The sequence below is a fragment of the Macrobrachium nipponense genome, chromosome 9 (assembly GCF_015104395.2).
Source record: "Macrobrachium nipponense isolate FS-2020 chromosome 9, ASM1510439v2, whole genome shotgun sequence".
In the NCBI taxonomy this organism is placed as follows: Eukaryota; Metazoa; Arthropoda; class Malacostraca; order Decapoda; family Palaemonidae; genus Macrobrachium; species Macrobrachium nipponense.
In genome coordinates, this window is record NC_061110.1 from 31,735,513 (window position 1) to 31,760,167 (window position 24,655).

A 24,655-nucleotide genomic window follows, 5' to 3' on the forward strand; every position below is an offset into this window, starting at 1 on the left:
CTGCAATTTTTGGTTAAAAGAAATACGAATTAATAGACAAAGAGCAACATTTTTCATAATTTTCTTTTTCACATTCTTATCATTACTTGTTCTGTTTTCTCTTTCACTTTTTCCTTAATTTATCCTATCCCTCTTCCTACAAGCATGTACTCGATTTCTTATTACACAGTTACACTCAACAGCCTCCTTTATCCTCACTGTACCTCTTATTTCCTCTTCTCTTGTTTTATTCTCTGATCTTCCCTTTCACGCCTAAAAAGTCTCTGGTGACTTGAAGTCGGCATCTTTGATTTTACAAACTCCACACCCACTTCTTCCACTGTGTCTTTAAATAACCGTAGCCTTTGTTTCGTCTATTTCTCCTTATAAATTCCCCTCACTGTATTCTAACAAAATTTCAGGTCCGTATTAATCACAATTACAGACTATTATTACTCCCTCATTTCTAAGTTACACTTTTGTTATCTTAGTTTCCTTACACACATGTAATGAACAAATTATATCCATCAGCTTCCACGTCTTGCCACTAAATACTAACACATAACCTAACAGTATATTTGCCTCACCTTTTTCTCTTTAAATTGTGCACTAATAAAGACTTGTTTTTAAAACCCACTATTTCTATGGTGAAGGCCCTTTCTAAATGCATCTCCTCAAGAGCCCTACCGTTTCTCAATCATTTCAAAGACTTCATTCCTAAACAACATCACTTTTTGCCGATAGCTACCTTTGAAATTAAATTGAGAAGCAAAACTACTATTTCACATTTTTCAAACCTAGCCAGGTGCAGAACCAGACTGTCTCACGAACAGTTTTTCACATCTTATCTTTTCCATTCCTGGACCATATATACCACTTTGTCTTTACCCAGTTATTCCTTGAACTTATACATCTGTACTGTTTCAGCCGTCCCCAGTATTCCTGCCACTCCTTGTCGAGTCACTTCTTTACCACATTTATCGCCCCTTCAAGACACTCATTACCTATCGGTCTCATTCCTGACATACTTCCCTTTATATTGTCTCACTTTTCACCTCCCTATACCTCAAGGGCATAACTCCTTGTCTCTCCATTTCTGTACAGACTGCCATTTCGCTTTTGTTTGTTTTATTCAAGTACCAAACACCCACCCGATTTTCTCTCTTTAGAATGTGGTAGCCTCGTTGGACGAGTGGGTTGCTTGCTGGCCTACCGTTTCGGTAGTCGCGATGTCGATTCCCGGCTCTACCAACATGGGATAATAAGAATTTATTTCTAGTGATAAAAATTTCATATCTCGATATAATGTGGTCCTGATCCCACAATAAGCTGTAGGTCCGTTGGTAGGTAACCAATTGGTTCATAGCCACGTAAAAATATCTAATCATGCCCGGCCAGCCCTAGGAGAGCTGTTAATCAGCTCAGTGGTCTGGTTAAATTAAGATATACTTGAACCTAGAATAGTGTTCTGAACTGGGGGTCCATTGGTGAGGTTTTTTCGGTCTAAATATATTGAAAATGAATTACGACAAATTGTTTCCAAATAAATAATTGACATTAATTTTATTCAAATCAGTCCGTTGATGAATGTAATGAATAATCTTCGGTTGTAGCACCAGGGCCTATCCTAAGTAAACTTATATTCAAAAACTTGTATCCAGTCCTTGAGATGTTGTGGAGCGCTTGGCACCTCTATTAACAATAAAAATATATTACCGCACTTACCATCGAAAAGACTGTGTTAAAAGAGAACCCTAAAGTCTGATTGCAGAGAAAATGAGACTGAAAGGTAGCTGTCTTTTTAACTCAACAACTTATATAATTTTCTCGAAATTCAGTTTACAATTCTTGTATAAGAAGTTTATTTCATTTCACACCAAAATATTCATTGGCTGTGCCTCACTTGGCTTTAATAAAATGAAATTGTCCACGATTCTTTGTTTTCTGTAAAACAAAATTAGGGTTGGGATGGCTTTGTCTGTCCGACCACACTTTTGCTGTCCACCATCAGAACAATTAAACCTACTGAGGCTAGAGAGCTGCAAATTAGTATGTTGATCATCCACCCTCCAATCATCAAACACACCAAATTGCAGCCCTCTAACCTCAGAAGCTCTTATTTTTTTATATAAGGTTAAAAGTTAGCCATGATCTGCGTATGACCAAACTATAGGACCGGGCCGTGCCTGAAAGTTTCATGGGTCACGACTCAGACGCTGAACAGAAAATTCCGACTGCGCCGAAGTAACTTCGGCGCATTTTTTATACTTGTTTTTACTGTGCTGGTGGCCCATCACCTGTTACAAGTTGGGAACCACTGCTTTCGAAAAATCATCTTTCGTACAGTTCGTCTTTTCTGCTCTACCTCTTCGTCAGTTCGTCTTTTTTGCTCTGCCTCTTAGTGTAACTGAAACCTCGAGGCATAATGTTTTTATTTTGCTAATTTTCTCGCAATATATCCCTGGGCTTTCACACCAGGTAAGGTGGCGAGAATGCAAGTTTTTTTTTTCTTTCCGGACATCTCGTCGAGTAAATTTGTGGTGACCATCAACAGGAAAGGAACATTAGGCACTTCAATTTCAAGTCCTTGATCGTGTGAGTAATATGAATGATTTAGGTCAGGAGTTCTCAAACTGTTTAACTCCTCGACCCCCTTATGAAGTTTCAAATTTTCTATCGACCCTCTAGACTAGCATTTAATATTCCAAAAATTAGAGTAGTATTAGTTTAGTGATTGCCATTCAGAATGATAAAAAAAGTAACACCTAGTAAAAAAATATGTTTGGAACTTTATATGAACGAGTATATGTAACTTAATTCTCCGACACGTTAGTTATTCATCGACCCCCTTTTGACCTCCTGACTCAGTTATTCATCGACCCCCTTTTGACCCCCTGACTATTCATAGACCCCTTGGATGATCCTATTGACCCCTGGGGGTCGATATCGACCACTTTGAGAAACCCTGATTTAGGTACTCCCTGTGGGTACACCGGTTGCTGTGTCTCAAAATCTATGGTTCTTGTTTAGAAACGAATAATTTCTTCAAGTGAGCGCTTAGAATTGGGATTTCAATATTATAGAATATTGGAAGGCTCCATGTCTTAGTGGAGATAAAGGTCTTGAAAAACATGATTCTACCAAATTTTATTCCCATGGTCCGCTGTATTCTGTCCTTCACCAACAGAATTCGCACCATTTCTCAATCATACCAGCCTCAACATTTTTCTGTGAAAATAGTTGCAGGTTGGTCCACGACGGTTTTTTTTATAAGTGTCAATTATGTAATTTCTTCTAACAATTTTAGTTGGTATTTACCCGGTAATAGTCGAGTTTTGCTTATGTTAACCCCTAAGTCCCTAGTTACATATATTTCAGTACCACTTCTTGTATGTTACCCAGGTATTTTCGTCATGGCATAATCATTCACTATATCAGAAGGCATTTTCGAAGAATGATGAAATTTTACTAAATGCCTCCAAGGATTCCCATATACATACTATATAATTGCACTTACTTTCTAGCTGAAAATTTCTTTTTAAATAAATAGACTCAGATATTTCCTGTGACTAAAAAGTAACCTTCGGTATGTATGTAAGTCATTAAGTCCCTTCTAATTCAGAAGATTCATCTGCAGTTGTGAACGACTATTACTATTACTTAGACTTAGCCAGCAACTTGCCGGCACGGGCTCTTGCTCCCAGAGCAGCACGTAACAGCTGTGAAAGACTCAAATTCAAGTATCTTTTCAAGAATAGAGATGACAGAATACATAGAGCTTCCCTGGAGTGAGCGTTTTGCACCTGACGCCTGCGAGAAGAAATTGGATGATTTGAAAGGATAGCGGCACCAGAAAGCTCATGGACCAGAAAAGTAATATGCCGGGAAAATTTATGATGAAGTAGATAATAACAAGCGGGAGATGACAACGCTTACGATCCTATTGCCTTCAATTCTAAAAAGAATTTTCTTAGATTCTCTAAGGAAAATGAGTACATAAAGCAGTTCTATGCTTGTCATCATACGCAAAGAAAATAGTTGGAACTAGAATAAAGAGTGTCGAAGCATTACTGAAATGTAAACAAAGAGAATGAGGTTTCATCGGACTTTAAAAAGACGGAGGGAACAATGAAGAAGGTGGAGTCAGTTCAGTTCATGGAATTCATACAGCTGAATGACACTAAAGAAGGGTGGGTATTTAGCCGAATGCTAGATTAATATACAAAGAATAACTTTGTCAGATGGAAAGTAACTGTGACCTAATTCTAAGAAAAAGAAAAAAAGCTCTCAAACAGTAAAATATGGTAACTATACTGAAATGGACGCATATCTATCTACTATGAGATTCAGGGCCTCTGTAACACGGTTTTTTCGCAATAACTTTTTATCTATGCATTTCATAAATTTAACGCTTATTCAGACAACATATTATATCAACACATAAATTTTGAGTGTATTCTGCACTACGTAGGTTGAATAAATTTGGTACTTATGATGTAAAAAAGTGACCTTTTTTGAAGACGGGCCAACTTACTCAGAGAAAAGGTTTCGAACAACACTCGTTACGTAACTTATGACAGCATTTCTTCCCTCTTTCTCGATGGATGATTGGCTATGCGTAACGAAGGCTAAACCTCTGGCAATAATGACATACAAATTTAAATACAAGCAAAGCAGTACACCTTTATGAACTCTGGAACCTCTCTGGAACCAACAAAATATGTTAATATATACAAAAATACTTCGATTATAAGTCTAACTCCCAAAATAAGTTTCCAAAGAAATTACAGTCTACTTTATAGGTCACAATCAGATTGACAAGATGTAGGGAATAGTTGGTAATTACCAAAAACATAGTAGACAAGCTTGATTTGATAACTGCTATATCCAATGTCAAGCAATTTATTTATTGGCTATCTACCTATTTACTGAAAAAAATAGCCGGTACCGTATATTGGCTTTAAACCTTCACCAATAATTATCGTCAGAATGGTGACTTCATGAGGCTCCACCCACTTTCGCCTCGTTATAATTCAGGATAACACTGAAGGCTACCATGGGCACTTGTTGGATTAGAAAAATTTAACATTTGTCTATAAAACTAATTTCTCGAGTATTGTAAGAAGTGCTAAATGATCCTCAAGGATCCCAGCAGTTGGCCTAAACGTTTAATTCATGTATATTACTGCTATACTGTTGCGGCCACTACTGCTACAGTAGTATTACTACGCTACGCTGATACACCACCCACATCTATGTATCGTTCCGCCATTCATAAAGTCTTTGGGTTTCAGAGCCGATGGAATTTTCGTCTGGTGGATGGGCGGGGCAACATTTAGTCAAAAGGTGTTTACCTTGCTTACGTAACGAATGTTTTTCGACTCTTGGCTCGTAATCATTGGCCATGGCGTTCGGCTAGATCATTTTTACTCTATAAAAATTAAAACTATCGGGTTTAGGCTACTGATAATGCTGACAAAATTTGTGTGTGGTTGTAAAATATACATATGTCAACTTTCAGCTACATCCGATGCTTTGACAAGGAGCAAAGTCCAAAAAACCGTGTTACAGAGACCCTGAATCTCATAGTAGTAGAATAACTGCTTTTTTACAGGCAGACCTAGCCAAAATATATCGTATAATTTGGCTTTAATTACATTCAAAAGTATGTAATGATTTCACAGGATGGATGGAATTTCCTTTCTCAAAGTATGTGACAGTTCTGGAAAAATCGTTATTATTACGTAAATTAAATGAAGAATGTTAATGGCGAAGGAAAGGCCAACCAAAATCCTCCAGAATGCAAGTGATATTGTCCTACGCAAATCAAACCAAGATTGACCAATTAAATCTATGTATTCTGCTGTTGCAACATAAGACAAGAAATAAATGAGTAACATTAGTCGATCCTGAAATAGATTATGATACTTTAGAAGCGATAAAGTACCAAATGAAATATCGCCTATAATTGGAAAAGCTATAACAGACCAAAGAAATAGTTTTTCTTTTTATTAGAACATAATAAATATAAGCACAAGAATACTGGAAAAATTCCACTGTTGGTATTAGGAAATTGCACATAATATGAATATTGACCTGTATAACCTATTCCCACAGTGTTTACTGCTCGTTACCACCGAGTAATAAATATTTCAGCAGCATTTCTTAACTACAAATAAAAATTTCAGTATTTAGGATTTAATGGATAAACAGGAAGGTGTGGCATAATTTACATAAAGTGCAAAGAATATATAGTTACTGTGGTAAAATTTCTTGCCCTAACCACAGCAATCATAAAGTTCTGTACTATATTGTAGAAGTGAATTATTTAGAATTTGGTATCAATCAAGACTGAATATCACTGTAAATGATGTGAATCTTTCCCATATAATTTTAGCAGAATACTATGAGGTAAAATCTTTGGAAATATAATTTCAGTTAAATGCCACATCATTTTCTTTACTCTGGCTCATACTTTTATTGAAGTAATCTGGGTAGATTGTGTCTCTTGGTAAGAGAACAGAACAGTTGATGAAGATATCTCGTTGATGGAAGCCTAAGACTGGGTGCTATTGTTCGCGAGTGGATTTTCAGAGATCCTGAACTGCAACAACAATAAGAAGTATGTTGCTATGGTGCTCAGAATCTGTAGAAATATAACAAATGATTAAATTCGCCATACTCTAATTCACTAGAATGATTTCTATTAGATTATACTAGATGCAGATAGAGACACGTTTGAACAATTAGAATTTTTCATTTTGAAATAACCGGAGTTTTTAGTAATTATCTGTTGGCATAACTTCTGTCCACAAATGAGTTTTAAGAAGAGCAATGCGTGAATATAAATATTTATTGATAATGATCACACAACCTGATAATGTGTTTTTTATCACTGGTTTTGACTCCAGCTCTTAGTGTTCTCTTTCTTCCTGATTGCATTTGGTTCAGTTAGTGAATTAGTGCAAAACAGATCTCATTATGCCTCCATAAATCATTGAGAAAATTTAGTTTTCCAATATATTCGACTGCCTTTGAATTCGATGCCATATTTCATGATATTGTAACTGACATATCTTTGATGAAGATAGCGTTAAAATTTCATTATATATATATATATATATATATATATATATATATATATATATATATATATTACATATATATATTTGTTAACAGTGCTCCGTTAATGCAACAATACTAATCAGAGACCAGTCAAAAACACAGGCTAACTTATTACATCTTCAGTTTTGATTTTAAGATAGAGATTACTGAATGATAATTTTTGTTAATATTTATGGACACCAAAACTAGAAAGTAAGATGGGAAACAGAACCCCAAGGTTAAACTGATTACTTACAGGTATAATGCATCGCCCACTCAGAGTGAACAGGTTGAAAGGTGCAAATTCCAAGTGCGACTCCAACAAGGCGAATCACTTGACGAACCTGAGTTGAAAGGAAGGACTCTCAGATATAAAAGAATCAGTCATCACGCATAGTATATTATATCACACACACAAACACGCACACGTACACACACGCAGCAAACGCTATACAACGGGCAAATCTCCTAAATAGCGAACAACAGATGTTGGGTGGAGCACATACATGCAGACATACATACATACCCAAGTGTAGCTGTTATCTCCTCAGTGCATTGGTACCTGAAGAAGAAGACTGTATGTCTTCGAAAGCTTGTACTTTGTACATCAAAGAACCTAAACCATCCCGTATTGTTGAAGTCTAATACAAGTAATACACACACACACAAATATATTATATATATATATATATATATATATATAGTATATATATATATATATATATATATATATATATATATATTGTATATATATATATATATATATGTAACATAAAGAGGTGGATTTGCTATGAGAAATTTTAAATATATATGATATGATATGTATGAGTTATCGTTGTATGTCACGTGCTTTGACATTCCTCAGAAATTGGAATCATCGTTTTTTAGCTTCCCATGGAGACAGAGAATATCTCAGCTTAGAAAATGCTGATTGGTCTTTTGGTGGTGTGATATTAAAACCCTTACCTAGGCAGGTCAACGCTTGTCTGCCGTTATGGGCGTTTGTCAAAGGTGTCTTTGAAATTGGATATTAAGTGGTTTCTGGGCGTGAACGATGGGTGTGAGTTTGTGTGTACGTGTGAGCCTCTTTCCTACATAATGAATGTAGACTTATCATGAAGAAACTGTTACGGGGAGAGAAGGCAGAGCCGGGATGGCTCTGCCAACGTGTTTCTGTTTGGTGAAAGTGAAACTGTGCTGAAATGGGTGAGTGTATTTATATCTGTTTTAGCCAAAGTGTGGCTGGATTTTATTTGAATATTTATTTCAGAGATAACCTGTTTATGTGATCTTTTGTTATGTTCTTGGGCTTATCAGAGTTCTGTCTCCTAACGGCGATTCTAGAATGTGGGGGAATCGGTCTGGAAGAGGGGAACTATTTTCTGGAGAAGAGTGGGATTATTCATTGGAGAAATGGTGTTGACTAATTACTGTGTAGACTGTTAGATTACGAGGGTTTATCTGAGTTATTTGGATTTGAGTAAACATTTCATTTAATCATTCTGTTAAGAATCTGAGTTATTCAGTTAATACTTTGCTTTTAAATAAAGGCTTATTTTTGTAATTCACGACTCTGATTTTGATGGCCTAATGAAATGGAGGGGAGGTATAGAGAGAGAGAGAGAGAGAGAGAGAGAGAGAAGAGAGAGAGAGAGAGAGAGAGTATTGCCAATTGCCAGCTGTCTGCCGCTCTGGCCTTTCGCTACCAAAATGAATAACGAGATAATTGTCGTCTCGTTATTAGTGGTGGCAGCTGGTGTTTGAACGATTAAAGCCTTTTGTGAGATTAGTAGCAGCTATAAGATGCTGGTCTGAGAGAGTCTGGTTGTGGAAATGTGTTATATTTTCAGTTAGTAGGTGACAGGGATGAGAATCATTCATCAGTTGGTTGGATGTGGTACTGGGAGGGAAAAATTGAACTGGGCTCAGCATTTTTTTTTGTTTTTTTTCCCATGGTGAGATGCCGCGAGGGAATCGAGCGGGCACTCTGTTGGACTTCGTGAGGGTGCGCTGCCAAGTGTTTTCTCGTTTGTAATACCGAGTTGTTCAAATGTGTGTATTAGTGTGTTTTTTCTCTCTCGCGCTCAGTTTTTGCGGTCGGGTATTCTCTCATTTGAGGAAGTGAGTGTTACATTATTGTTTTTTTGTCTTTGTGTATGAATGATTTTGTGAGTTATAAAATTGGTTTAGAATACCACATTTTTTTCCATAGGAGTAGAAAGTAGTGTGTTTTATTTCTTTTCTTGGCACACGTTAAATGAGACGCATTCGTCTTGTTTTGACACATGTATACGTGTGAAGGGTTTTTCATACATACAACTTAGTTCTTCGGGTTGCTTGAATTGCATTTTTTTTTTTTTGCTCCTGAGACAGAGCGCCTGCTCACGTATACTCACTTCAGCGTAATTTTTGCTGAGTGACCAAGGGGTAGTGCCAAAGGGAATGGCGAGTGGTGTCTCTCATGGGGGAATGCGGGGGTTGACGGGGGGGGGGGGGGGGGGGGTGCTGAAATTTCTTTTTTACTTTGTGCCGGGGGTTAAGGGGGCGAGTTTTGGTCTTGATAGAAAGGTCAATGCCGTCATATCAGCTGATAACGACTGACTGATGATATGATATGCCCGTAGGGTTTTTTTTAAGAAAGATTCATTTTTCTCCTGAGTGAATAGAAAATGGAAATGAAATGCATATGAATGTGGTGCAAGTTTTCCTTATGCTTTGGAGAATGCCTTTATGCAATGTTAGAGGGCATAGTTATAATTGGAGATACAGAGATTATTTTGTAATGGAGATTTGTTTGGGATATGGAGATTATTTTAAAATGGTGCTGAGTGGTGTTGATTGGTGTTGTGCTTGGTGCTGCTGAGTGGTGATGATTGGTGTTGTGCTTGGTGCTGCTGAGTGGTGATGATACCGGGGAGTGATGAGTGGTAATGATTTTGGAGTTATGGGGTGTGGCAATCGTGATGATTACAGGGGAAATAGCAATATTAATGCTTTTACTGGTGTTACTGGAGTTATTTTTTGGAGACATTTATGGAGGATTATTATTTATTACCAGAGATATTTTACGGGGGGTTACTTAAGTAGATTATCATTACTTGAAATCAATTTTTGGGATTCTGTCAGAGTTCATGGTGGTAATAATTTTTGGGGAAGGTGCCAATGATTTTATGATTGGTGATAACAATTTCTGGTGAATTTGATGATACAGATAGTTGGTGATTCTGATACTTAATACTGGTGAATGGACAAGTACTAATATTTGGTGATACTACTGATACTGGAGAATTCTGTTACTGATAATACTGATACTGGTGCTAATTTTTTTTTTATACTAAAATGGGTGTTGTGATGATACTAAGAGTGGTGATGTCTTTTTGTGAATGTGGGATGTACTAACGACACATTTTTTGTTTTTCTTTTTTTTTATGAGTTCAGCAGATAATTGCTTGTAGTCTACGTGAGTCACAGATGTTACAGGTGTCACGGGAACAGTTATCAGTGCCATTAGTATTTTTTTTCCTTTAGATGTTAGCCATCGCTGATGCAAGTATTTTTTTAACATGGGCGAGTTTAAATTTATTTTTCTCTACAGTTTGTGTGAATTTTTTAATATCTCAGTTCGTGACTTAGAGTCATTGTTTGGGAATGTGTATATAATTTCAGCTGCTTGATGCTGCAGAGAGATTTATGGGGGAAATCTTGCATTTTTGAATGTATAAATAATGGCACTACATCTTTTTTTCTGGACATTTGTGTCCCAGAAATGGCTGGCCTGTTACACAATTGTGTTTGTTGCAACTTTGCCAGAGATCGGAAACTTGGTTAAGTTTCTTTTGACCTATGCCATAGTGAATATGGAGAAGTCTTTGCATAGACACTTTGTTAATTTGGAGTTCTGTTGTAATGAGTTGTGGCACATTGTGATTTTTTCTAGGATTTCCTGGGCAATTTATTTGCCAAGTTTTTGCCTTTCTCAGCAGTTATGCTATACAGAGAGTTAATAGTTTTTGACTATAACACTGAGTTATTTTCCTGGAGAATTGGAGATATAATTGGAGATATAATATTTTGGCCATTTAATATTCTTTATTATTTTGGAGATATTCCACAGTTTAGGCCTATGGTGGTGAGAGCTATGTTTAGTTCAATTATTTTTGCAGCCATTTTTGTTGTAAATAGAAACCTTTATGAGGAGATATGGGGCAATATTTTTGAGTGTATCAGCTGGATGCTTTGAGTGCATTTTTAGGGGGATGGATTATTTTTGATAATCCCTGCTTGAGTGTAATAATCTTTTTGAAGACTTGTTTTAATTTTTTCCACATGTAATTATTGGTGAGATAGAGGGAATATGGTGATGTGGGGATATTAATTAAATGGAGGGAAATATTTTTATCACCGGAATGGTATTATTAGTAACATGGGGATATATGGGGATGGCGTTAATCTTTGGGGGTGACTTTTTTTTTGTGGTTATGATTTTTGGAGTTGAATTTCTGGGGTTTTATGAGCCAAGAGAGGGGTTCTGTGGTTCTTTTGGTTTTGTGATTAATTAGAGGCGAGTGGCATTACTGCATTGTGGTTCTATGGAGATGTTGCATTTTTTATATTCACCAGTGAGTTATTTTTGGTGGCATATAATTGCTGAATTTTACCGTAGTTTTTATCCTGAATAGGTGATAATTTTTTATATAATTGAGTAATATCATGTGGGAGTTATGTCTTTGAGGACAATTTTTGAGTACATTGGTGATTTCCTGGAGATAATTTTTGTGAAATGTGTTAACGTGGTGTCAGTATAGAACTTTTTTTTTAGCATCATGGGTTTCTGAAGTGGCAAGTCTGACTAGACATTTCTATACTGCAGTTCGAGCACGTGACGTGTTCGCAGGAGGATTTTTGCTGATAATGCTCTGATGAGTCCGATTGCTGACTCTTTTCCTTCAGTGTTGATTACTCAGACTTTTGCACTATTCTGAGAGATGCTGATTTTGGCATTTCACGAAAATGTATCTACTTAAGAGGATTGTTTCCGGCCGTGTCCGATAAATGACAAAGTTGCAATGGCGAAATTCCGTAATGATACATATCGCATTTATGGGGAAAAGGTGGTTTATGTATATTATATGTATTGTGTGATGGGGAAAGGTCACATATTATTATTGCTGTAATTATTTTTAATTTTTTTTTCCTTTTTTCCTACGAGATTTATCGTAATTGGGGTTGAGCTTTAAATAGCATTTCTTTCTGGATGGGAGATATGATTTGTCGGGGTGTGTGAATTGCATGAGCAGTAAAAGGGTTTTTGCTGTTAGACAGTAAAGAGTCTTACTGGTTTTGTGGGTTGTTGAAATATCAGAGCTTGAGAGAAAAATTTTCAGTGAAAACTTGGGTCTGTTTTTTTTCGGGACTGTTTTTTTCTTTTCTTTTTTTTTCTTGTGTGAATTTGTGAGTTTGAAATGTGATGACAGAAGTCCGTAGAGTTTCTGTAAGTTCTGGGTGAGTGTGTGTGCTAGTGTATGAATTTGGGGAATTGAATTGGAGAATTTTATATTTTCTTTGTGGGGTTATGATAATGATTTGTGATTTAGCGGTCTTATGGAGTTCTTTCACGAGTCAGAAATTAGTTCAGTGGTCATATTAAATTGGGTTAATTGGGAGACGTTCAGTTAGTATTTTTAGGAATTTTTGAGGTTATTTGACAGAAGTATGTCTGGGGTTAATTTTTCTTTAATTGACCGATGACGTGACTGACATACTGAAACACCATAAACATCGATCCCAACGTTAGCAAGACGCCCACCAGCCGTTGCAGAGGTGTTGCTGTTGTTTGGCCACATACGAGAGTTTCTACGAGTCTACTGGTTTCTACAGCGTTTTTTTGGACTACTTTTTTGGGACTACCGATTATCAGTTAGTCTTCCGCAGGGAGACGTTTCCCCCTCTACAGTGTGTTTCACGTGTCTGTACAGCAGCAGGCCAATCACATGCATGGAAGTGTGTGAAAGTTCAAGATGAGGAGACATTTTCCATTGTTATTATAGCCCATTGCAGGAGATGATGTGTGATAGACATTACTTTGTGCTGCCAGAGACGTGCAGTTATTACTATATTTTGTGTTTAATGAGCCGGCCAATGTGTATTTTTTTATATATATGAGCTGTTTTATGTGACCTGTGGCTAGGCTGGTGCTAGCCTGGAGGTGGCCGAACTATCTGTAACATAAAGAGGGGATTTGCTATGAGATATTTTAAATAATATAATATGACATGATATGTATGAGACATTGTTGTATGTCACGTGCTTTGACATTCCTCAGAAATTGGGAATCATCGTTTTAGAATATCTCAGCTTAGAAAAATGCTGATAGGTCTTTTGGTGGTGTGATATTAAAATCCTTACCTAGGCAGGTCAACGCTTGTCTGCCGTTATGGGCGTTTGTCAAAGGTGCCTTTGAAACTGGATATAAGTGGTTTCTGGACGTGAACGATGGGTGTGAGTTTGTGTGTACGTGTGAGCCTCTTTCCTACATAATGAATGTAGACTTAGACTTATCATGAAGAAACTGTTACGGGGAGAGAAGGCAGAGCCGGGATGGCTCTGCCAACGTGTTTCTGTTTGGTGAAAGTGAAACTGTGCTGAAATGGGTGAGTGTATTTATATCTGTTTTAGCCAAAGTGTGGCTGGATTGTATTTGAATATTTATTTCAGAGATAACCTGTTTATGTGATCTTTTGGTTATGTTCTTGGGCTTATCAGAGTGTTCTGTCTCCTAACAGGCGATTCTAGAATGTGGGGGAATCGGTCTGGAAGAGGGGAACTATTTTCTGGAGAAGAGTGGGATTATTCATTGGAGAAATGGTGTTGACTAATTACTGTGTAGACTGTTAGATTACCGAGGGTTATCTGAGTTATTTGGATTTTGAGTTAACATTCCATTTAATTATTCTGTTAAGAATCTGAGTTATTCAGTTAATACTTTGCTTTTAAATAAAGGCTTATTTTTGTAATTCACGACTCTGCTTTGATGACTTAATGAAATGGAGGGGAGGTATAGAGAGAGAGAGAGAGAGAGAGAGAGAGAGAGAGAGAGAGAGAGAGAGAGTATTGCCAATTGCCAGCTGTCTGCCGCTCTGGCCTTTCACTACCAAAATGAATAACGAGACAATTGTCGTCTCGTTATTTTATATATATATATATATATATATATATATATATATATATATATATATATATATATATATATATATATACATACACATAGACACACACACACACATATATATATATATATATATATATATATATATATATATATATATATATATATATATATATATACACACACATACACACACACACACACACACACATATATATATATATATATATATATATATATATATATATATATATATATATATATATATATATATATATATATATTGCTGTATGTGTATGTTTTTTGTTCATGAGGAGGTGGTTGAAAGTTTAGCTTAGGTGAAATGTGCGTTTTGAGATTGCTAGGTCATGTAGGGATTAGCGTATGATAGACTGAGAAACCATTGAATAATTAAGAGGCGCATTAATGTGAAAAACTGAATTAAATCATAATAAGTATCTTCATGCCTAAATTAATAATAGATATGCAGTATTTGCTCAACTCGATCATGATTCATCTATAATTTGGAGAATAATCCTTGGGAAATAAAGAAGAGAATTGTTTTGGCAACTAATCCACAATGAAAGGCAAAAGATTCCCATTTTGGAACTTCAGAGTCATAAAAAGGGACTTACTTCTAAACGCCGCTCTTCATTCCTCAGGACCTTCTCCAGTCGACGGAGTTTTGTCGCCCACGACTTCTTCTGCAGAGAGATTTTGTGAGGTGAACTCTGGGAGTATTTTCTCGTAAGTAGTATTTCATTCCTTGATTTTGATTTTAGTCAGTACACTAATCGAAGTGACTCTCAGTAGAAATGTGCTCATAATGGAATGCCTTTTTTAAAATCGTCCTCAAACACACAATTCACTTACTATATATTTTTTTCCCATATCTGATATTCTTTCCGACACTTAAGTTACAAAATATCTCTTATTTTAAACAGGGTATTTTAAGTATATCCTATTTTGTTTTTTTAAATGTTGAAATAAATTTAGTATCAAATGCTGAAATAAATTCAGTAACAAATGCTGCGATAAATTTAGTATCAAATATTGAAATAAATTCAGTATTTCAATAATATCTAAGGAATTAACTAAGGTATTCCAAAAGTAAAAAAAGGGAAAAAGGACGTAGTTTTCGTATAGTACAGAGAAACAAAAACAGAATTGCTCTGATATCATTTGAAGGAATTGTTTTATTTATTGCATTTTATTCCGGTTTCTGCCCTGCCTGGCGAAAGTATTTCTATTGAATTCTTAACTATTTGCTATTCATTTCGCTCAACTTTGCAAAATAAGTTCTGAACATTATATACTTCATGAAAGCTAAGTGTAATTCAAGATTGCTACTAACTTTTTAAATGATTTTAGCATTTGTACAATATGACGTTCAAGCCTTTTCAAATTATGCAACCATCCCAATACATACATACATATGTGTGCATGTGTATGTGTGTTGTGTTTATTACAAAAGAGTGTGGTTTTCATGTACAGAGACCATTCTTACACAATTTGTAGGCTTGAAGCCTCAGTGCTTTTTTGTACCCTCCCAAAAAATGAATTCTGTGATCCTGACCATTATACTCAATGTAACCGTAAAATGCTGTCAAGTCAATCATTTACTCAGTATAATCCTAAGTTAATTGTTCTTTAACGTGCTGTAAGTACACTTACCACTAATATCATGCAGTCAGGTGAACATAAAACTGAGATAGGTAATGGTTGAAAAAATAGCGCTGCAAAGATGTATATCCCACGAAGGTTGGCCGCAAATAATCCAAAAATGAATCCAATTGAGCGCATAGTGTAAATGCACAGGGTTAAAGTAACAGGCAAAGCTTCAAACTGTATTAATTTTGCAACAATTTCATCAATTTTAATCAACATCAGACAGAGTTTCTTAAATTTCACTTTGTTATTTTGGTCCACAGTAGAGGCAGCATATTCAGACTCAATGCTGTTGATATCCCCCCTAAAACGCAAGTGGTCATGTCTAGACACTGATGTTTCATCCTTTGCACTGGGCTCTGATTTCCCTTTCCTGAAAATACCATAATGTGAAGGTTGGGTGTCCTGGTATCCCAGTGTAGCTCTGGCCTCATTACTGGCCACATCACGAAGGATCCACTCATTGTATTGGTGAGTTATTTCTTGATCTATTTTCAGCGACAGTGTCTTCGAGACAGAATAGATTAGGCCAAATGTTGTCGAGCAAGTTAGCATAATGCTTTGGGCATAGACAAGTACAAAGGAAATGTTCACACACATCTCTCTCGAATCACTGAGAGCAAAAGTATCTTTTAAGACAAAAATTTCCATTGCGAGAATGCAAATAAGAGTGCAAAACAATATCAGAAAGAGAGTTAAGAACTGATTATAATGTATATTTTTCTCTCCATAAATTTCTTGCGTCATAAACTTCGCCACTCCTTCCAACGTTTTCTTATTTGCTAGAAGATAGACTTGCAAAACAACTGTACAGTATAGCATAATATAAATGATGATATGATACAGGATGTCTTGCACGTTTTCTTTACTGTGATTAGCACACACGGTGTACGCAACGGAACTTGAGAAAGTAGCAATCAGTAAAAAGAGAGACCAGACATTTGCTAAGGAACTGTTTACAAAGATAACCTTGTCTGTCACTCCAGTCGTAGTTTCTTGATTATCTTCGGTCGTTATTGCTTTGCTCCACATCTGTCCTACAGGAGTCAGACGATATGGGAACCCTCCTACTATTTTCATCAAGTTCAGGATCATGATGAAGGGATGAGGAAATCTTTCAAACATTTTGATGAGCTTTGACAATACTTTGTCCTTCTCAGATTTCTTGGTAGAAGCAGGAATTTCAGACACGAGCAAACGAGTGCGTTCCTTCTTGTCTAGTTGGAGAGCCTAATATACGTTAAACGTAGTCTCTCTCTTGCTTCACACTCTGGTAAACAAACTAAAAAATGCTAACTTGCCACACCCAAATCATCTGTCAGGAAGTTTTATGGAGTATAAAGTGCACGTGTTATTAAATGACTTATGGAATATAAAGTGCACGTTTTGTTATGTGTTTTCTGGTGCATAAAATGGATGTGTTACCATGTGCTCTTTCTACTCCTTGTAAATGTTATCAGACATTACAGTTACAGGTTCTTTAGTTGAACTCCACTCAAATCAATCGAAATAGAGGTATCTGACAACGGGAGCTATTTCATCCCCGAAGGCAACGCCCTAAATGACAGTGTTACCAATAAGGGCGAGTACATCTTAACGAAATTGCCTTTGCATAAGTAAAGAGAAAGAGTGAGGGTTCCGGGAACCTGCTACTTAGAAACAAAGACGTCCTGACAGTGGTGGGATGTATGTGACTGAATGGATTTAATGAAATCATATGCTTATCATTTCTATCATTAAATTTCACCCTCACTCTACTGAAGGTATTATTATTATCATAATTTTCTTTCGCCTTCATCTAATTTGGCAGGACGGTACCTCCACCGATCAATGATTATTTGAATCATGTGTTATAACGCATTTTTTTAAATTGGCGGAAATTGTGAAAGCCGATAAAAGTATTCCTTTGTATATGATACTTAAAGAATATACAAGACTTCAATTTTGAAACTTGAGGAAATCTCCCGCACAGCAGAATTACGACATTGTACGTTTTCAGAGACCGGTCAAAATCAGAAACGATGCTGTTTGTGTCATTCAGCAATGTTTTACCTGGAATGAGGTGTAAATGTATCAGATAATTTGTAATGGTTCTTGGAAAAGTGGGAAATTTTAAGAGGTGAAAAGTGTCTCTGATGACTTATGTCGAATACTGTGGGATTTAACTGATGTTTACAAATTGCTGTTGTATTTCTTTAGTAAAGGCTTTGGGAACTTTCAGGTCAAGGGAAGTTTAATACTTGTCATCAACAATAAGACTGCTTTTTGTATAGCAGCGTTTATTTCTAGAGAACATGTTAAAATCCCTTAACCCTGTGGGGAAGCTTCCACATTTTTTAAAAGATGGCAGCATATAATTCATGGAAGAAACCAGACCAAAATATACAAAGAATTGATGGAATGAAAAAATAAATGAGGTAAAGACCGCAGGAGTAGAGGCAAATAATGATGCAATACATATTTGAAGGAATCGTCGTCCAAACTTCGTAAACTACCGAAGTTTGATGTTCCTATGTGCTTTGGCATCGTTTCCTCCTTCTTTAAATGCGCTTGTGCATAATCCTCCCCCTGAAAGAGGAGGGGTCCCAGCTTCTGTGCTTTGAGAGCAAACTGGGGAGGATGTTGCTTTTAGCAAATGAACGCTCTCGGGCTCAAGCCCCATTTGATAACTCCGGACAAAGTTTAAAGTTGGTTATGGCGAAATATTTTGGCATGGCGTATTCCCCTCCCATTCGTAACCGATTTTGAGATGGTGAACAATACTGAGAGAGAGAGAGAGAGAGAGAGAGAGAGAGAGAGAGAGAGAGAGAGAGAGAGAGAGTTAATTTTCTACCTTTGCTAAAATAGAAGTATGTATATCAGAATGGAATAGGGGAAAATAGCTGAGGATATTCATGACTATATCCTATACCCTTTAACTAACCAAAGTACATGAATAGAGAATTGTGCAAAATTCGGATCAGTATTTTTTATTACAAATAGAATAAAAGGCAAATTCAAAACATTTCGAAGGATTACTTCCGAAAACGTGAATTCATCGTTAGAACTTACAGGTTATATCTTCCGTCTTCAGTTCCCTGTTGGTCTCGGGGAGTAACCTGACAGTCAGTCTTCGTGAGTTTTTCGGAGCAAAATATAAGAAATGTCGACGGCGTCCCTGCCTCTACTATATTCATATCAGTTCGACCATCGCTTGAAAAATAAACCGTACATAAAACAACAGAGTCCCTTTAAAGACGCTCTTTAATATTTGGCGTCGCTCTCCTTGTAAATTATAGGCTGATCCAATCTCCATTCTCCTTTCGTGGTTTTGGCTACTGTTTAACGAAGTGATGAAGTAATTGGTAGAGGACCCTCGAGGGACCGTTTAGGGCCATTAAGAGGGAAGCCAGGAATTCATCTACCGCTGATTCCTAATTCTTTTTTGATTAGAAGAGTGATATTCAGTCATCCTAATGACGGAGCATCTAGTGATCGATAACTTTAGGCCTTAGATCCAGCTATGATGATGATCGAAGGTTCATACAGAAGTAGTCTTGCATCCTTGGGACTTTATCGTGCAACTATTTAGGTTCGGAAAATAATAAGTCACTGATGCAGTACTCACTGTAACGATAACAATACATACTATGAATTATGCAATGAAAAGTTCAATTTCTATTCAGCGAAATATGACTCTACCTATGAACACAAAGGAAATATGGCTAATGTAAGAGACGCAGAATAGAAATTGACACCTGGGTTTCAGAAGTTTTTGAATATGGAGCACCAACTACGTTCGTTATCATGAAAATGCTTTTGTCTTTGTACAGGTAACTACAGTTTTCAAAGTCATTATAACTAATTGTCCTTGAGACATTTAATCCATAATTTTGATAACATACTAAGAATTCACGTGTCATAGTATCCACAGCCATTTTGAATGGTTTCTGAACAAAAATTTTGGAGTAGTTGGTACTCGATTGCTAACAGTGAATGATTTGATATTTGATAATAAAACTCCAGGAGTCAATATTTATTCTGCGTGTCTTACATTTGCCATATTTCCTTTATGTTTATAGTAGGTGGGGCATATTCCGCTGAGTAGAAACTGAACTTTTTATGCGTAAAATGTGTATACTGTATATATATATATATATATATATATATATATATATATATATATATATATATATATATATATATATGTGTGTGTGTGTGTGTGTGTGTGTATACATAAATATCTAATGCATATATATATATATATATATATATATATATATATATATATATATATATATACACATATATATATATATATATATATATACTATATATATATATATATTATATTATTACCTTAAACAATAGACTATTTGTCATCTTTCCTAGTACAACCTCTCATGTACATACATAAATGACATACTTATTGCTGGAGCATAGCCTTTTATTAGCTTCGTTATTTAATCGAATTTCATAATGACCACTGTAAATTGTACAGAACACATTCCTAGTTCTATGTTTATTTCCAATACAGCTATTATCCGTGACATTCTTGTCAAGACTGCCACTTTTGTTATTATGAATGATTAAGGCATTAAAGTGATCTGAAATCGTGCAAATGAAGTTGCTCAATGTGGATTATTTCTTCTTGAAGAAAGAACAAACAGGAATGTTCTTCTTTGTTTCGCGTAACAGGATGTTGAAGATTACCACTAAGTTACTTGCAACGAGCAAGGAGATCCGATCTTCACTTTTGCCGACAAGTTTGTAATCTAACAATAAACGAATTATCTCTCTCTCTCTCTCTCTCTCTCTCTCTCTCTCTCTCTCTCTCTCTCTCTCTCTTTACATTTGGATCAAAGCACCGTTCTTCCTTTATGGGCTCTCCTTCATTTCTGTCGGCGTTCTTGGGGTAAATTGTGCTGCAGTTTAATTTCCTTTATCACTGGGTGGTCTTTGTTGGGGTTTAACCAAGTGAGGAGCTCATTACTGGAAGACTCCCACAAAGACCAACAAGGGTTATTTTTGTGCAGCCATGAATAAGGAACAGCTTAAGAATTATTTTTGTTTCTCTTCAGCTGATGTAGGCTTCTTCGATTTTCATAATGGAATATCTGTGATCGTTAACCCTAATGGGAATTTTAACTTCCTTTGGTGCCTTAATTTCCAGGAGCTAAATTCTTCATTATCATAAAAGAAAACAAGCGACTCTGGGAAGTTTGGTTCCAAGAATTCGAATTAATGAAGAGGCAGCGAGAAGCTTTCGTTAGCTGAGATGATAAAAGAAATGATTGCATATAGGAAGTGTTATTTGATGCAAAAAACTACAGAAAAGTTGATTCTTCGTATGATAAACGTTACTAATCACCAAAAGATCACTTCTCAACTTTCGCAATGAAAGAACACTTGCAGTCTAGGCAGTCAGATTAAGGAGTGGTTACAATGCCCCCATCGTGGAAGCCTTCTGATCAGGGTACTGCCCTCGAGACTACAGCATCCCTGGGCAACGGGACAACCAGCAAACCTGAAGTATCTCTCTCTCTCTCTCTCTCTCTCTCTCTCTCTCTCTCTCTCTCTCTCTCTCTCTCTCTCATGATCATCTCTTCCCCAATATCCTTATGGAAGGTTCTTGAAGAAATTGACCTTGAGAGACGTTGTCGCAACATATTAAATAACGTGATGAATATTCAGAGAAATCCAGAACTTGCGAAATGACGATAACGTACTGAAGCATTGACGAAAATTATTTTCATATTTTATTATATCCTTAACAATACGGCAGCATAGTTCATCTTTATCAGAGAATCATAAGATTTTACTACAAGCATATATTTTCATGTACTTGTTTTGGTCATCGTGCAAATTTGTCACCATACTAGTCTGATGCAATGGGTTAGAAAAATAGCTGTTTCGGAGGTTTGAAAAGTTTTCCTTTTAAATGAAACGGTCCCAGTCTTCACCAGTTATCGTCTTACTAGATTCCTTATTTGGACTGGAGGGTAGATCTTGGTAGACATTTAAAGTGAATGCATCCAATTTCTTAGCGATAATAATTGCTTTACCTCACCCATGAACTGATGGGGCTAGATACTGCAGCATATTTACCTCATAGCTACTACCAGTACATAATCATCGGCAACAGAATTCTGTAAGGTCAATAACGTTTCATTATTTGCTGACTTAAACGCAAGGATTTCGCGAACTGCTGGATAAAAAAATTAATAGTGGAGCTGCTTTTCAAACCTAAGTGCAACTTCATAAAATACCTCCATTTTTAAGAAAACGCAGCTTGCTTTGTCAATACACCTCTTGAATAACAGTAGAGCCACATGTCTTTATGCACAAAAGACAAAGTAAGCTGCTTATTGTATGAAAGTTTGCATCCTTAGGACGGATGTGGCTATGGATTGCTCGAATCGCGAGGTAAAACGTAATGGAAAACTTAGATTATTTACTTTCTTCACATATTGAACAGTCTTTGAATTAGACCTTCGGATTCCAATTGAATACCTTGTGACAAAGTGGATTTAGAAACATTCAATCATTCATAGTTGGCAGACGAGTACCGATTAATCCAGTTTTCAGAAACGATCTAAAATGGTCGTCGATGTCCTTGCACCTTGAATTGTCAGTATATTATTAAGATTATTGCGTTAATTGTCTCAGAGACAATTGATGATAAAATATCTAATAACTAGCTTTTTGCACATAACTCACTTTTTTATGAGAACGAAAGTAGATGATTCTCCTTGTGTAAAAAAATAAATAAATAAAAGTAAAGGTGTCAATTTATACTCTGTGTCACTTACTATAGCTATTTGTTCTTCATGTTCATGTATGGTATTCAGTCTGCATGTTTTCCATAATTGCAGGGCTGATATTATACATATATCTCGTTACAGCAAATATTTCTTCAATGACTTACTATTTCTGAACCTAAATGATTACACGATGAAACTACAAGGGAAAGATATTAGTTCTGTGTGAAATATCCTAAACCCTCGCTCATCAGAAAAGCTGGATCCAAGGAATTGATTAATCATTAAAATATCTGAGCTTTACTGCTCTAATCAAAAAAGAATTACGAATCAGCATTAGACAAATTCCTGGGTCCCCCCTTAACGACCCTTGATGGTCCCTTGGAGGTCCTCCACTAATAACTTCATCACTTCGTTAAACAGGAGCTAAACCCACCAAAAGAGAATGGAGATTGCATCAGCCTATAATTTACAAGATGAGCGACGCCAAATATTAAAGAGTGTCCTTAAAGGGACTCTGTTGTTTCAAATACTGCTCGTATGTTAAGGGATGGTCGAATTTATAAGAACAGCATTTAACACGGATACTTGTTATTTTTAGTAACTGGCTCCCTTACCCCAATAGCAGTTAGCTTGAATTTTGTCAGGCTGTTCCCCACAACACCAACGAGCGACTGTAATTTGCTTGACGCTTCTGATTGGCTATCACAGGGCTAGAATCTCTCTCTCTCGAGAGTTCACATGGGTAGGATCTATGTTCCACCTCTCCTGAGGGATACGTCTTTCAAAAGTATCCCTCAGGGGAGGTGGAACATACATCCTGCCTATGTGAACTCTCTCGAGAGACTGAGAGTTTCCAGCCCTGTGATTGGCTAATGAACAGCCAGTCAGGAGCGTCTTAATGGACTGGCCTAGACATTAAATACACGGTTGATGTGAATCTACTGTAGTATCAAGTTCTTGTTCCGTTGCTTAGCTTCTTTAAAAAGAATCATAAGCAGGTGATGAACCACTCCGTCTTTCTTCGAAAAAATTAAAACATATAAGAGATAGTAAAATTAATATCTCTTATATGTTTATCATAAACATATAAGAGATATTGAATGAATACTAAACAAAATCAACATTCAATATGAACTGGATTTGTGTATTCGCACCTCCTTATTATTTTTATAGCGATGACTTTCAATGGATAGTTATTTATTTCAAAGATTAGACTATGAAAATTTCATTCGTGCTACTTTCAATTTGCAAACATCACTTAAAGGCCGTCAACTAGAACGATGAGAAATGACTTGAATCTATATTACTCTGTATTTTTTTACGTAAAAAATGATTATCAAGAACAAAAACTTCAATAGCGATTTTCTTGGAAACAAGAAAAATAAATCTCCAATTGTAAAACGCTCGTGACGGCTCAGTCTAACGAGATTAATTAGGTCTTTATAACTGCTTGTTATGGAATGGTAGTTTGACCTTCGGCTGACCTAATATTTCGCGGATCAAACTTTGAAGTTCTTTGTTTATGAGTTAAACACCGATACGTTTTGTAAATCATTATGTACTTTGAAGCAGTAATAGAGGAAAATAGATAAGCGGGCCAACTACAGTCTTTCCTGTTAGTATATATATATATATATATATATATATATATATTATATAATATATATAGTATATATATATATATATATATATATATATATATCTACAGTTAGTTTAATTTAATATATATATAATATATATATAGATAAAATATATATATATATATATATATATATATATATATATATATATATTATATATATATATATACATATTACTAACAGGAAAGACTGTAGTTGGCCCGCTTATCTGTTTTCCTCTCTCTCTCTCTCTCTCTCTCTCTCGTCATCTCTCTCTCTCTCCTCTCTCTCTCTCTCTCTCTCTATATATATATATATATATATATATATATATATATATATATATATATATATATATACATACATATATATATATA